The following is a 12,147-nucleotide window of genomic DNA, read 5'->3' as shown; positions in this document are numbered from 1 at the left end:
ATTCACAATGACATTTACCCATCTAATAACTTCCTACATGAAAGATTTAATTGGGAGAACCATTCATGCAGGTTCTGTGAGAAAGATATTGAAACTGTGTTGATCACATGTTTTTCTAATGTGAATCTGTACAGACTTTTTGGCTGGAATTTCAAAACTGGCTTCATTCAAAACATAAATCAATACACCGTTAGACTATGATCTCAATTAAGGTTGAGGAATTGTTGAAGGAAAAGATCCTAGAATTTTTGATAAATAACTTAATTACTTTGTGCAAATACTAAATTCATAGATGTAAGCTTTTAAAGGTTAAAACTCACTTCAGCGGATGAAAGAACGAACTAAAGATATTTTTAAAGTCTCTTCATTACATGATGGACATGCTTTTAACTTGTTTTTGCTTTTAGAAGAAGACCCTCATCCTTCTTTTTCTTTCCCTTTTTTATTCTGTTTTATCTTATGGTGTGATTATTGTGATTATTTTTGTATTATTTTCTTTCTATTTGGCTGTATCAACACTAATATTATGTGTTCAGTTGTTGAAATGTGCCGTAAAGGTTTGTAATTGAACTTGATACCTTAATAAAAAAATAAAAAATAAAATAAAATAAAAACATTGGCCAGACACATTGATCTTTATATGACTATATAGGGTGTATAAATGATTTATAGATCAGTGGCCAGACATCAACATTGCTCGCGATATAAGATAAATCTATAAATCCATTGTGTTTATTAATCCTTTTGTGAGTAATTTCACGCAAGCCCTGTGCGTTTATCTTACACTGCACGTTACAACAGCGTCAGTTCACCATTTTAGCGATGCTGAGATAAAATTACCTGAGTGAAGAACTCACGGTGACGCCATCTTGATGTTTTCAAGTGGAGGTGACGTATTTCCGGTTCGAGAGTGGAGCTCCACTCGCCCATGGTCTGCAGCCAGACCCTTCTCCGGGTTTTTGACTCGTTCCTTAATCACGTGACAGCCACATACGCTAAACCGCAGTCTGAGCCGGAAAGAGAATTGATTAGTTCATCTCATGAGTCTCCGGGTCGAGTCATTCCTTAATCACGTGACAGACCCATACTCTAAAACCATAGACAGTAAAATAATGCAGTATTGAGCCGGAAAGAGAATTGATTAGTTCATCTTTTGGTTCTTCGGGTTGTTTGTTCTTTTGTCCCGTGATGTGACAACATTGGCTAGAGTAATTATTAAATCAGATTGTCTGTATAAACCATACTTTTGTAACATATGACACTTTATAAACATTAAAAAACACAGTGTACATACTTTTGAATTGTTGTTTATTGTTTATTTTTGTGCCAGAAAAGCTTTGTAACAAAGAGGACAACTATTCCAAAATAAATCAAAATTATATAAAAAAAGCAAAGCTTGTTGTGCAATATTTAGTTTTTCTTTTTTTTCTTCCTTTTTTTATATTGTACTTTTAAAGTTCATTTGTTAAATTTATTAGACCCTGTGGCTTTATTATCTTTTAATTTTAATTTTATTTTTAATTATTTACTTTTTATTATTTTGATTTATTTTGGAATAGTTGTCCTCTTTGTTACAAAGCTTTTCTGGCACAAAAATAAACAATAAACAACAATTCAAAAGTATGTACACGGTGTTTTTTAATGTTTATAAAGTGTCATATGTTACAAAAGTATGGTTTATACAGACAATCTGATTTAATAATTACTCTAGCCAATGTTGTCACATCACGGGACAAAAGAACAAACAACCCGAACTGTCTATGGTTTTAGCGTATGGGTCTGTCACGTGATTAAGGAATGACTCGACCCGGAGACTCATGAGATGAACTAATCAATTCTCTTTCCGGCTCAGACTGCAATTGGGTTTAGCGTATGTGGCTGTCACGTGATTAAGGAACGAGTCAAAAACCCGATAGACCCGAACTATGAACTAATCAATTCTCTTTCCGGCTCAAGACTGCATTGACTGACAGGTGAATCACTACTTTTTTTATTTTTTTATTATGCCTTAACAACATATACAGAACAATACAGCAGACAAAATAATAAAGCCAGGGAAATAAAGGAAGAAAGAAGAAAAAAAAAAAAAGGGCAAGACCATTACATTACTCAAATATTTTGAAGACAGAACATAAACGGACAGTTTTAGTAGCCTTTCTATTAGTACTACTTTGAATAGTACAAAAGTAATTTTCCAATTCTTTAAAAAACACTGTAAAACAGGGTTTTCTGTTAGAAAATTTACACTTATGGATGTGAAACTTAACTAAAAGAATAAACAGATTAATAACAAAGGCTTCGTTATTCACATTATCCTGAGTAAAATATCCAAAAACTACATTTTCAAATAGCCAAATAAAATTAGAGAGTACCTTTTCTTTGATAAACACGGAGACGTCATACCACAGCTTTTTAACAAAACTACAGTGCCAAAAGACGTGAGATACAGTTTCCAATTGCAAAGAGCAAAAAGAACAGAAAACATCAATATCCTTCTTAAATTTACTAAGAAAATGTTTAACAGGATAGAATTTGTGAATAATTTTGAAAGAAATTTCCTTTACCTTGTTTGTAACAAAAAACTTGTGAGGCAATAGCCAAACACTTTCCCAAGAGTTTCTAACAAATTTAGCCCAATAAGCAATAGAGCAAGGCTTGGTAGTAACCTCCTTTAAAAACAGATCGCGAATAGATTTGTTATTTTTAGTCTGTGAAAACAAATTTTACCACACATTTTATCAGTTAGATTGACTATGGACATGTCAACCCATAACACGTCTCTAAATAAAGAAGTAATACCAGAGTTAATCGCAGAGAAAACAAGAGAGAATTCCTTGGGAGTCACAGGAAAATTAAAGTGTTCAAGAAACTCATCATAAGTCATGAGATACCCTTGAGTATTAAACAACTGAGAAACTAAAACAATACCCTTATCAAACCAGCTTTTCAAAAAAATACATTTGTGCTTATACAGAATACAACGATTGTTCCAAATAAAATAACGCTGCGGAGAGAAATTGTGCCGGTAATTTCTCAATCTTATAATCACACATTAGTAGAAAAGAAAGACCCCCGAGTTGGTCAAAAATAAAATTAGGAATAAAATTCCACAAAGAAGGTTTATTCAGACAAAATTTTAACCAGTTAATTTTGAGAGTGTTATTTAAAGTAGAAAAATCCAAAAAGGCAAGTCCACCGTTTTTAAGAGAATTCACGACAACAGATTTACGAATATAATGCACACGATTCTTCCATAAAAAATTAAATAAAGTCCGATCAATAGCATTTAGAGAATTATTGTCTAAATGTATAGTTGAAGCAATATAGGTCAGTCTAGAAATTCCTTCTGCTTTTGACAGAATAACTCTACCTCTCAGGGACAAGTCCCTTAATAACCAAAGGTTAAATTTTCTTTTAATCTTTTCAAGGGCAGGGTTAAAATTCAGGGAAACTCTATCTTGTTCATTTTTCGAAATGACAACACCTAAGTAATTAACATCTTTTTTAACAGGAATACCATCCAAAGATAAAAGGGAGGAATTTTTTAATATTCACATTTTTTAATATTAAGGTACAAACCTGAAGCATTAGAAAACAAATGAATAATTTTAATCGCCTGATGAACCTGGGTTGGATTTTTTTTAAAAAGGGCTGTATCGTCTGCTAATTGACTAATTAAAATATTTCTACCAGCTATATGAATTCCTTCAAGCTTACTTTCCTTTATAAAATGACAAAAGACTTGAGCTACAATAAGAAAGAGGTATACGGATGCTGGACAGCCTTGCCGAACACCTCGCTCTAAAAAATATCTCTGTGTAGTGCCGTGTCCTAATTTAACTGAGCTATTTCCCCCAGCATACAACGTTTTCATCGCATTACAAAAAAAAGGTCCGAAACCAGAACGCTCAAAACAAAAGAAAATGAAAGGATGCTCAATTGTGTCAAAAGCTTTGAAGAAATCCAAAAACAGAATTAAACTATCGTCCTCAATAAGTTCAAAGTAATAAGTAATCAATTAGATCAAAAACCAGTCTGATATTATTAAAGATATGACGATCTTTCATAAAACCTGACTGATTTTCATCAATAATGGAGTTCAAGACCAATTTAAAACGATTAGAGAAAATAAGAGCAAACAATTTATAGTCATTATTAAGAAGGCTAACAGGTCTCCAATTGTCTAAGAGAAGAATGTCCTTTTTAGGTTTAGGTATTAAACAAATGACACCTTGCTTCATACTAACAGAAAGCTCAGAGCAGTTTAAACTCTCTGTATACAAATTAGAGTAAAATATGTAGCAAAATTGGGAAATTTCTTTAAGATTTTCTGAGACAACCCCTCCAATATTTAATTGAGAAATAGAATTATGTTTAGCCCTATTTTTCTCAAGCTTAAAAAAATAGGAAGACATTTGTTCTCCATGCTCAAGCCACCTTTGCCTTGATCTAATAAAAGCACCTTCTGCTCTTAATTTATACAAATCATCCAACTTAATTTGTAAATCAACTAAATGAGTTCTTTGACTATTGGACAAATTTTCAGGCAAGATCTTGGTAATAGAAGAGATTTCACTAACAATTTTAACTTCTTCGAGACGTTTTAATTTAGCCAAATTACCACTATACTTTGAGGTATTTCCCAATTTCATGTTTTAACAATTCCCAATTTAAACCAAAATAATTTTCTCGTTTAGCTTTGCTCTAATAAAAGCCAATAAGTCTTCCCAGCTCTGACTTAACCTCTTTATGATTAAGTAACGAACTATTCATTTTCCAATAAGAGGAGCCTTTGATAAATCTAGCTTCAGGAGAAAACATAAATTTAATAGAGACAGCCTTATGATCTGTTAATGGCGTTGTAGAAATATCAACAGAAATATGATCTTTATCTAAATTTCTAGAGACTAACCAAAAATCAATTCGTGAAAGTCTAGATGAATTTTTATTGCTCCACGTGAATTCTCTGTCATATGTATTTTTAACCCTCCAGATATCTACAAGCTCTAATCTATGCATAAAAGCTTTCAAAGCTGTGTTTGAGTTTGATTGGCGACCAGGTGGCCACCTATCAAGAGATTCATTTAGGACAGTGTTAAAATCACCACCAATCACTAAATAAGCATTTGGAAATTTTGACTGCCAATCAGTAAGCTTATCTTCCAAAACAAATAATAGCTGATCATTCTCAGATCTAGAGTTATAACCATAATAATTAACAACAATAAGATTGACATTATAACATTTTAGAACTAACAAAGTAAAGTGCCCATACTCATCACAGTATGTATGCAACACATCCCCTGCAAAATTATTTTTTAAACAGGAAACGCCTGCAGAGTGCTCTGAACCATGAGAAAACCATATCTCATTACCCCACTGCGACTTCCAAAAATTAACATCTTTATCATTAGAATGAGACTCTTGAAAAAAAACAAAATCAGAACCAAACTGTCTAGAAAATAAAAATAAGGCCTTGCGTTTAACAACATTTCTTAAACCCCTGGCGTTTAAAGACACAACAGAAAAAGACATTTGAAATCACAAAAAATGGAACAATTAACCCGCTTTAAGAGCGCTCTATAGACTTAGATTTTTGAAAGTAGGTCACAAAAATCAAAAATGCTGAAAAAGGCAGCACCATGTTAAATATCAAAAATTACAAAAAGAACACTGTAATGGAAAATATTGGCAGATTCTTAAATGTATAAAACAAACCCGTAACAATGTCTACAAAGTGCACGACAGATCAGTCCAAGTCAAAATAGGCGACGCCTATTATTAAAATGAAAGCACTTTAAGTAGACAAGATTTCACCCTGCCCCTGAATGAAAGCTCTGCCTCCAACAAAGTATGCCGTCTTCCCCTCTGCACGCGCTTTTTGGACCTCTGGCCACAGCTTCCTTCTCCTTTCACGATCTCCGGCTGAAAAATCCTCCATAAAGCGCAAACCGTTCTCTTTCAGAAAGGAAGAATTCTTCGCGGCCTTCCAGATAGCGTCTCTGTAAGAGCGAACGGAGAACTGCATAATGGTCACCCTGGGACGATCCGCGCCTGCGCCACCTTGTTGCATTTTCCCGAGACGATGGACCACGTCGATAACATCTGAGAGTTTGTCCTTTTCACTAGGGAAAACTTTTTGGCAGATTTTGACAACCTCAAGCTTAATATCTTCGCGCTCAGATTCAGGAATTCCGGATATCCTCAAATTACGCCTTCTCAAATATGTATCCCTATCATCCATCCTCCGCTGCAACTGAGCCACAGGTCGTTCAACACCATCCATTCGCCGCTCAAGAGTAGTAACCTTCTCAACAACGGCCTTTAATTCAGCTGACATGTCTGAGATCTTTCTTTCAATTCCTTCTGAGCGACTGTTGATCAGCTGTGTTATGCCTAATAGCTGCGATGAGATATCAGCTCGAGTGTCGTCACTTGCTCTCTTCTTTATGATCGGTGATTTACTCGGTGTGATAGGCAACGCAGGGAACTCCTCTTCCACTAAACAGAACGTACTTTCCTCGCTTGCACAAGAAACAACGTAATCATGACCGCTACTGGCTGGTGAGCATGCATTAGTATTAACGCTAGCCTCCTTAGCATCAGTCGAAGAGTTACTCAAATGACCGCGTTTACGCCCCATGGTGACACTATAAAGGTAGTCTTCAAATCAAAGAAGCAACAAAATGGCATACAGGCAGTTTACAATTAATTAAAAGTCCTTTTTGCACTAAGCACATATGGTGCAGGAGCTCGTACAAACACATCTGATTAGGCAGCCATCTTGGACCCCCCAGGTGAATCACTACTACTAGAACAGAACCTATAGAATAATGCGCATGCGCGACTGAACGAATCACTCCCCGAGACGACTCGTTCTTCCCGAGTCACATTAAAGATTCGTTCAAAATGAACGAATCGTTCAAGAACGACACATCACTAATTCGAATCATAACGAGCGCGGGCTTTGACTGTGACGGACGCTGTTGCTGAGAATGAAGATGAAGATCGATTGATATGGTTATGTTCCTTGCAAACATCTGGATTCTAAAGATGGAGTACAGCAAACAAATAAAATGGATGTGATTTGTAATTGTATGCTGTGCTTTTGTGTATCTATGTGTTGCAGCATGCACAGAAATGTTATTTCCTATTAAGTAGATGAGTAAACTGCTTTCAATAAATTCAATAAAAACATTTATTGATATGACAATTAAATACAACAGATTTAAATCATTAAAGCCACGATTTTAATATTAATACATGGGAATTCATATAAATTCACACTTTACGTTAGATTATTTACGTTTTTGTAGCTGCTAACGTAAGTATTTGTACGTTTTACTGCTATAAATACGTCTAAGTTGTACGTTTTTATGTGCATGAAAACGTAAGTAAATGTACGTGTGGTAGAACCACATTAAACGTAAAAATACATACGTATTCTCATGAGATCACGTTGGAAACTGAAAAAGGGCACCCCCCTCCCTTTTTTAATATCAATTATATATATTCTCTTTTTTTAGCTATTCTGTTTGGTTTTATAAGCTAATTTGTATTATTTGGTTAACATGATTATGAATGACATTGAGAAGAGGGGAAGGTGAGCAATGAGTCAAGTATTTTTGACACAAACTTTTTTGAAATATAATTTAAGTAATTATGTCCAACTCAATTCCAGATTATAAGAAACTATAGCCATACCATTACTATAACATATCCAACATGTATCCGCCTACCTGGCAAAAATTTGATACTGTGGTGGACCAGGGATGTTGGTCTCTTGAAGGTCTCTTATTCACTACACTTTCCCTAAAATAAGCCAGCAATGAAAAAATAAATAAAAATAGTGTGAAAAGTACAGTTGCAGTGAAAAGCATTTCTGAAGGATCACGTGACACTGAAGAGTACTGAACTGGAGTAATGATGCTGAAAATTCAGCTTTGATCACAAAAATAAATTACATTTTCAAATATTTTCAAATAGAAAACACTTATTTAAAATTGTAAAAATATTACACAATATTACTGTTTTTGCTGTATTTTGGATCAAATAAATGAAGATTTTAAATGAATCATGAATTACATTCTGCATGATAAAATATAAAGATTTCACAGTGATCTTCTGTAATTTTTTTTTAGTTACTACTACATTAGCTTACTGTAGTAAAACCATGTTTTACTACATTTTATACATGTGAGGACGAGCGGAGAGTATACCATAACACGATTAGCCTAAATGTTAATAAATTAAGTGTATCAGCAATCATAAATCAAAAAGGAAATTTCTTAGAAATATATCTAGGTGACGAGGATCACGCGTCGCTTTGTGTAAGTTCCAGTACGAAACAGCGCGTTATGATTTTCCGATGGTAAAAACAAATTAAATGTCGTTGTATTACTTATCAATATATAGTTTTTGACCAGCGAATGTGTGCAAATGTGAATTTTTTTTTGTCCGTCATTAAAATGCCTGCCTGCCGCTGCCGGCATCACATTACATTTTCATCTACAGGTTACAAACTAGGTTTTGTAGCTATATAGACGGAGCGCTCAGTTTTTCCTGTGGTAAAATGCATTTGGCCAAAATGGCATTTTATAAAAGATGAAATGCTACTATATGCACAGGCTATTTAAGTGTTGGCTATGTATTGGCTATGACTAGATGGCAAATTCTAGCCCTCTCTCTCAGGCGACGTCCCACATGTCTCAGTCAGTGAGTCAGTCAGACATCAAATAAATAAAATATGAGCCTTTATAGACATAGTGTTTAGTAGTACTTATTCAAACAACAAGATATTTATTTACCCTTCGCAAAACTTTGTTCAGCTCAGCTGTTGTCTACTGTGCGGCTGCTGTGGAACTTCAGTTGATTCAATGAATATAGAGGGGGCGGAGTTATCAGCTTACTGACAGCTTGAGGATCGAATAAGATTAACACAAGCTCGTTTTAAGAACTTTCATTTGCTAAATATTTGTAAAACAGACAGACAGACGTAAAGGGTGACCAATAGCATTGATAAAAAAAAAAAAAACACCACCACCAAAAAAAGGGCACTTCGGAGTGTAAGGGCAAAAAGGGCATGTGCTCTGCACAGGTTGAGCCCTACCTGTGCATGTGCCTGGTCACTCTCATAATGTGGACTGTGAGATGTAGATTTTACTTGCACTTCACTGTCTTTGCTAGAAGAATGTCCACTACAGTCTTCAAATAACAATGAACATAAAGAACATTCACTCTGATTTAAACCCATTCATGTAAACAGTGTTTTATACATATGTCTTTGTAATATTTACTTTAAATTAAATATGCTCACCATTGGCTGAAAAATCTTGACCTGTGCAGATGAACAGTGTTATTCTTTGATAAGCTTTCCCAAGTGCCTCTTTGTACAGCTGTAGTTTGAATGGGGTATTTGTTCCTGGAATGTTTTTCACCTCTGAACCGTCTGGATACAGCAAAACATAGGGACCCTCTTCCATGTCCTGATTAAAATCTTTTACTTTCTTTTCAGCAGCTATTAACAGTTGCTCAGATGACCAATTAGGTTGAACTTCAAGAGGCAGGGTCTTCCCTCTCATAGGCTTTAGAACACCATTATGTCTCCACATAACTCCAACATAAATCTACACATGAAAATAATAAACAAAAATGTTAAGTGTCACAAGCTGAAAATTAAAATAGGCTTAAACATGGGGAATGTGGGTATTTTATAAATATCTATAAAAACTTTTGTTAATGAAAATAAAAATGAAAGATTAAATAATAATCATCATATTATGAAACTAGTTGATAAATTACTTTCTTAATTCTACAACTGCACTGAATTCCATAGGAAACATATGAAAGGTACTAATGATGCTAACTGTCCTTTAACTTAAAGTAATTATGAAATGTAAGTTGCAATAGTCATCCCTATTGTGGCGTATAAAAGATACCTTCACCATTTTTTTTATCCTTCTTAGATTCCTGACATTTCTTAGTAAAGAAGGTTTTCCTCTCCTTCTCCTTTACAGCACTAAACTTCATGAAGGAATCCAGTGTATTCCTTCCTGATTTTCCTGCTTCAAACACAGTGACATATAGAAATCTCTCACATTATACTCATTCACCAAGCAAATATTTTGTTCCAAAACAATATAGCAACGGCCTCGCTATGTACCTGCACTTGTACTTGGCTCGTTTTCATCAGGAACTTTATCTTTTAGAAATTTCACATTTTTACCACATGCACTGCAAAAAGCATGACAGCTTTCCAGTGTAGCACCACAAAATGGACAATACATTGGGATCTGTAAAAAATCACTAACTTCAGGAAAGACCATAGACTGTATAAAAATATGGACGTAGTGTCCGTGACGTCACCCGTAGACTACTGAAGAGAGTTTTTGAAGCCTTAAGTGTGTAGAGCGGGCCGTCGCCATCTTGGCAGCGTGTCACCACGCGACTCTCAAAAATGGACAAAAAGGCGGGAGCTAGTTGCTGTAGCCACGCCCACCTAGCGCGACGGCAGTGTCAGCAGCGGCAATCTCCCTGTCACTCAAGTGGCCACGCCCTTAATTATGCAGAACTTTAAGTCTTAATATAATTTGAACGGATGAAAAAAATTCACCCCCCTCACAGTTGTCATGAAGGGCAAAATTAGCTATTTAGACCAAAATCATTTTTTGAACCAGGCTGTAAACATGTTTTTTCCTGCTGTAAAGTTGGGCATTTTAACATGGGGAGTCTATGGAACTGACTCCCTTTTGCAGCCAGCCTCAAGCGGCCAGTCGATGAATTGCAGTTTTAGTCACTTCCTTATTGGCCTCACGAGAGAGAGTGGGAGGTTGGCGCTCGGGAAAGACGCAGCAACTACATTCAGACTAACAATAGTCTTCTGAAATAAAATTTAACACAAAATTGCAGTTACTTACTACTTGGCATGTAGACAGTAATTCAATGGCAATGCACTGGGCAAATATAGTTGTGTTTAAGTGATTGCCAGCGCTAAAATTAACCATACAATTTCGATGCATATACAGGGTTCTCATGGGAGAACCCTGTATGCGCCCTGAGATTTCACTGGAGTGGAAATACGTAGGCTGCGTGCTGTGCTGTCCATTGCCCGTTACTGCAGACCAACTGCCCCCTAGTGGTCGGGAGCATTTCCGTTGTGTTGTGGCTTAATTTCGTTGTGTTGTGGCTTAATTTCATTGTGTTGTGGCTTAATTTCGTTGTGTTGTGGCTTAATTTCATTGTGTTGTGGCTTAATTTCGTTGTGTTGTAAACTTATGTTTGCTTTTTAAATTTTGTTGTGTTGTGCACTACTGGGCCACCGTAATTATCCGAGCCATTCCGAATAAGGTATTCGGCTTCAGGCACAACCCTAATTATTACATTACATATTTTATTTTTACATGCAGTATAGATAAGGTCATAGAAAGTGACAGCTCCACGCAATATTGTAATTCTAAAATTCACGTCGTACTTGCAAACACTTTGTATGCATTATGGTTAATGCATGCTGGAGTAGTTGATTGTTTCCGACAGCGCTCGACTAGTCTATACTGCAAAAATTTCGCAGTATTTATTTGCGCATGCCCAGTAGAGCCAAACGTATCCCTTCTAGCCTTGCTGCGCGCATTTGTCATATCCTGAGCTTTGCATGTGTGTGTGCACTGTGCCAAGGAATCAGTCATTTAAGTTTTTAACCACAGACATAATGTCAGCAAAAGCAGCATTATTAAGTAAATAAAATAAAAATAAAGTACATAAAAATTATTTGACCTTACAGCTCCAAACTCTTTTCTAGAGGGCCAGTGTCCTTTATAGTTTAGATCCCAGGGCCCAAAAGGAAGAGAGGGCCCTTGAAAAGAATCTGAAATATATTTTATTTTACCTGGATATTTTCATGGGTGGGGGGCATGGGGGCCCATCAGGACTGCCTATGCATAAGGCCCGGGATCTTGTGTAACGCCCCTGTTAGGTTCAACCCTAATTAAACACACTTGAACCAGCTAATCAAGCTCTTACTAGACACACTAGAATCTTCCAGATAGGTGCGTTAAGGCCAGTTGGAGCTTAACTTTTCAGGACATTGGCCATCCAGGATCTAGTTTGGAGATCACTGTCCTACAAGGTTGTTACTTTGCACATGCTTTTTGA

Source organism: Carassius carassius, chromosome 42 (assembly GCF_963082965.1).
Source record: "Carassius carassius chromosome 42, fCarCar2.1, whole genome shotgun sequence".
Classification (NCBI taxonomy): domain Eukaryota; kingdom Metazoa; phylum Chordata; class Actinopteri; order Cypriniformes; family Cyprinidae; genus Carassius; species Carassius carassius.
The sequence above is the reverse complement of the archived record's forward strand: the minus strand, read 5'-3'. Positions refer to the sequence as shown.